The sequence below is a fragment of the Octopus bimaculoides genome, chromosome 12 (assembly GCF_046866305.1).
Source record: "Octopus bimaculoides isolate indiv1 chromosome 12, ASM4686630v1, whole genome shotgun sequence".
In the NCBI taxonomy this organism is placed as follows: Eukaryota; Metazoa; Mollusca; class Cephalopoda; order Octopoda; family Octopodidae; genus Octopus; species Octopus bimaculoides.
This window is the reverse complement of record NC_142939.1, coordinates 63,133,387-63,138,386: the sequence shown is the minus strand read 5'-3', so window position 1 is coordinate 63,138,386 and position 5,000 is coordinate 63,133,387. Positions and strand designations below refer to the sequence as shown.

The 5,000-nt window shown below is 38.1% G+C and overlaps 1 protein-coding gene across 2 annotated transcripts in view; it reads right to left on the bottom strand.

Annotated features, from left to right (window-relative positions):
- Window positions 1-5,000, bottom strand: part of LOC106867565 (acetylcholine receptor subunit beta-like 1) — a 341,431-nt gene that overhangs the window by 182,498 nt on the left and 153,933 nt on the right. The window lies entirely within an intron of this gene.

Below are 5,000 nucleotides of genomic sequence, written 5' to 3'. Positions count from 1 at the left end.
TGGTAATGATGATGATGATAATGATGACGACGACGATGATGATAATGATGATGATGATGGTGATTTCTTAATAATAATAATAATAATAATAATAATAATAATAATAATAATAATAATAATAATAATAATAAATCCATTTTCCTAAGTTTGGTCTACGTCAGTAAGGTAAGAATATATTCTCCAATGTGAAACATGATCACAGTCAGAGAATTATGAGGAAAAAAATCAACGAACAAGTATGTAAAGTCCATGAAATGTACTGTGAAGGAATGGAAACAACAACGATGTTTCGGATATTTTTCTTTTGTCAAGATAGAGAGTTCAGTCCCACTGCGTGGCACCTTGGGCCTTCTACTATAACCTTGGACCGACCAAATCCTTGTGAGCGGATTTTGGAAGACGGAAACTGAAAGAAGCCCAAATGTGTGTGTATATGTGTGTGCGCATGTGTATATGTGTGTGTGCATGCACGTGTGTGTGTATCCGTTGTTGTCTGTGTTTGTCTCAGTAACCTAGTGGTTCGTCAAAAGGTTCGATAAATATATACCGGACTTAACAAAAAAAAACGAGAAATATAAGTACTGGGGTCGATTAATTCGACGAAAACTTCTTTAAGGCGGTACTGCAGCATGGCCACCGTCTAATAACCGAAAGAAGTAAAAGATAAAAATATTTACGCGTGGGAAACGGTACCAGTTCTAACTTGTAAGGCTTCTATAATTTGGGTCAGTAGACTCTGGTCAGAGTGAGAAACAGCTTCATGGGCTGTGATTGATAACTGAGTTACTGAATGAAACGATCAGGCGCAGTTGTTTGGGCATAGCTGTTTGGGCGCGGCTGTTTGGGCGCGGCTGTTTGGGCGCGGCTGTTTGGGCGCGGGTAATTTGCTTTGGTACGACTGACAGGACATTGAACCTGTTTTGGTGGCACTACATTTTGGCACCGAAAACAAACACACAGAAACGCACCTGCATTCACAGAAATATTCGCTTATAGATAGGAGAGAGTAGGAAAGTGAGAGAGGGAGAGGGAGAGAGAGAGGGAGAGAGAGAGAGAAGTAGAGACGTTACAATTTATTAATTGAAGACTATTGGTATATAGTCTTTTCCCCTCTCCTCATACACATAAAGGGAAATGTGAGAGAAGGAGAGAAATATTGAAACGAGAGAAACATCCAAACCTCTGAATATCAAATAAGTCAGCATCGAATCAGCTATGCCAAATAAGCGGCGCCATATCGGCTGTGCCAAAAGTCTCAGATTTGCTGATTGAGAGATGTCATTGCTGTTGCTTTTGTTGTTGTTGCTGTTGTTGTTGACGACGACGACGAAAATGATAATGATGTTGATGATGTTTTAATTGATGTTATCTTGATTAACTGAAGCGATTCTGATCGGCTGGTCTGCTCAGTCATTTTCAATGACTTGACGAACCTTCGTTGAGAATCATTCAAGCTATGACCCCCTCATCATTCTCATCATTTTAAAAATGAATTTACAGGACCTGAAAAGGATAGAACGAAGAGACTTGTGGTACTTACTTCGGTTCTCTACATTTTAAGTTCAAATTGAAATCCCGTCTGTTACAACTTTACCTTCAATCCTTCTAAGGATCGATAAAATATAAATAATAGTCTAAGGCTCTGATGTGGTGTAACTTTTAGAGGATTAGATAGGCTGTCATCAGACATTTATATCCATCATGTATATAAATATCCTGTAACTTCTTCGGTAGATATATCCCTTCAATTTCATGGTATTGTCCTTTCTTTATTGCAAGGATTCTTCACTTGGAAATACCAGATGCCACTGTGGTGTCCCTAATAAACTTTCTCACTTTACAGACAAGTTTTTCTTTGCGTTATGAAGTCTTGTGAAGCAGACTAATCTCATAAATGACTAAATATTCTTCGTGACGTAGTCCTCAGAGAGAATCAGCATGACACGTTGTGACGAGGCTGGACCCTTTGTATTACAGATACAGTCTATCCACCCGACAGGATTCTGTACAGGTTCCATCCACTCGGCTATAAGAAATGATGCGCTGCCGGACTCTTTATCCGCCAAACTTAGGACCATAAGTGTCTCTGATTTCTGGACGTGTCCCAGTTTTCTGGAGATAGTCTAAATATATACTTAAAATTTAAAATAAACTAATGAAAAGTACAGAACTAAATTGTATTTAACAGATTCAAATTAATACACATTTAAAACGGTGTGTTTGATATTTATTAATCCACTTAAAATTCTTAAAATATATCAGACTGTATCATTTATACAGGTTAGTATTTATAGGATAAAAGTTAAACGAAGAAAAATAATTTCAAAGAATTTCAAAGAATATTATTTTAAAAGAGTTTGGTATTTATTAATCCAATTAAAATTGTTAAAATGTACCATATGGTACCATGCATGCAGCATAATGTTTATAAGATGAAAATTAAACGATAAAAAGTAAAGAATATGACTTTATTTAATAGATACAGGTACAAATTAATCATTCCATTTGAAAAAATAGATTCCAAAATAATTTTTAAGACACCCTATGCAAATTAACCAGCTTCACAATCAAGGAGTACAAAATACTGCATGATATTGCAGTGTTCCGGGATTTCTAAAAGCTGGATTAGGCCCGGTACAGTATCTACGCAACATGTCATGCAGCGAAACCGAAATCAGTCCGTAATGAATAGGATGTAAACTTCATAACCAACTGGCCATACTTCTTCCCCGAAACCGAATTAATACATCACCTAGTTTAATTCTATCACCGCTATTTGGTTCTTGGTAGAAAACTATGTCATAGCTTCATACTATCAGATTTCCAAAACTCTTGCGCATTATATCTATCATGTACATAAATCTCCCGTAACTTCCCCTTCTTCAGTAGACATATTCCTTCAATTTCATGGCATTTCCCTTTCTTCATTGCAAGGATTCCTCACTTGGAAATACCAAATTCCATTCAGGTGTCACTGATAAAAGCCCTCGCTTTACAGGCAAGTATATCTAATTTTCTTTAAGTCTTCTTACCACATATATTTAGGTCAGCCATGAAAAGCAAATGGTTAATTTTGGTTCGGGTCTTCTAAGCTTTATCTAGCTTTTACTTTTCTCAGTCCGATCATTGCCTTTCATCATTACGGGGGCGATAAAATAAGCACCATTTGTGCACTAGGGTCGATGTAATTGACACGTACCCCCTCCCAAAATTGCTGCCCTTGTGAAAAAATTTGAAAACATTATTATTATTATCATTATTATTATTATTGTTGTTGTTGTTGTTGTTGTTGTTGTTGTTGTTGAGTGAGAGAACTGCGCATGCTATCAATGTGAGACAGGGTTACTAATATACGAAGCCCGTTATACCCATCATGACTACTCGTCTGATAAGGGTATACCAGGCACATGCATCACAACCATATGTGCACGACATGGTGATCTCATATCAAGATAACCAGCGCATGACTTCAGATCGATTAGCCCACCCTGTTCAAAATGTCCCTGAATAATGCCTGTATAAGGCTGATGAATAAAACACCCATGTTTCCAGAAGTGAATTATTCAGACCCAAAAGAATTCCTCTCAAGACATGGCTATGATGCTCCCCCACTACTTCTGCCCGTAATCAGAGATGCATATATCGTCAGCCAAGGGACAAGATCAACTGGTTAAGGTCAAACAACTGACTAGTAAAGCTGTGGTATTGAGCAGAATATTTGTTGTAGCCCGTCTTTTATAACAAGTTAAATGTAAGGGACTAGCCTTTCATCCTCTCGGGGTCGATAAAATAAGTACCAGTGAAATAGTGGGGTCGATGTAATCGACTAGTCTTCTCCCCCTAAATCCCAGGCCTTAGAAGAAAGGATTATTATTATTTTTTCTAAGGCAGTGTGCTGGCAGAGTCATTGGTACGCCGGACAAAATGCTTAGCGGCATTTCGTCCGTCTTTACGTTCTGCGTTCAAATTCCGCCGAGGTCGATTTTGCCTTTCATCTTTTCAGGATCGATAAAAATAAATACTAGTCGAGCACTGGGGTCGGTATAATCGACTAACCCTCCCCCACAACAATAATTTCGAGCCTTGTACTTATAACAAAGGATGGACTGTTTAAGGCAAATTGCTGACAGAATCGCTATATTGCCGGACAAAATGTTTAGCGACATTTGTTCCGGATCTTTACGTTCTAAGTTGAAATCGTAATCGTGTTTCCCTTTCGGCATTTTGGGGTCCCTAAAATATGTACCAGGTGTAATCGATTCGTATCTCACCCTCTCAAGAATTACTATTTTAGTGCAAAAATTAAAGAATAAATTTATTATGGTTGGCTCTGATTTCAAATCCTGCTGTAGGTCATTACGAAGATGAGAACCATTGTGGTTGAGGTGTTTGTGGTGATGATGATGAAAGTAGGGGTGACGGTGATGATGATGATGATGATGATGATCAGCATGCCATCATCCTCATCAACACAACACTGTAGATCGTGTTTTCTTTATTTCAGTATTTATTTATTTGTAGGGTTCGTATATTCTTGGAATTTCTGTAAGTTAGTTGAGTCAATCAATTCGCCGACTTGCAGGAAAATACCATCCTATATTCTGCAAGAATCTTAAGAAAAATTCTTGAGTTTTGAAAAGACATGTTGACACCAAATCTTAAAATAACATTCCTGCTAACTTATTGAGCATGCATTAGCACGATGATGATGATGATGATGATGATGACGGGGAGGATTTCTTTTATTAGCCACATTAGTACAGATGAGGGGATATCACAAGCACAGACAATATGCGTGGGGATTTGCACAAAAGAGGTGGTGAAGGAAATGGAACAGTGAAATGCAATAAAAGTATGTGACATACATGAGTCATGCAGTTCTCCTGATACAGGAGAAACCCCAACTAGGGCCAATCAAGGAATCCCACAGATCCAGGATTACCCTGACACAAAAGGTACCAGCCCTCTATCCGTCCTTCCAATCGACAGGCACATAGAGT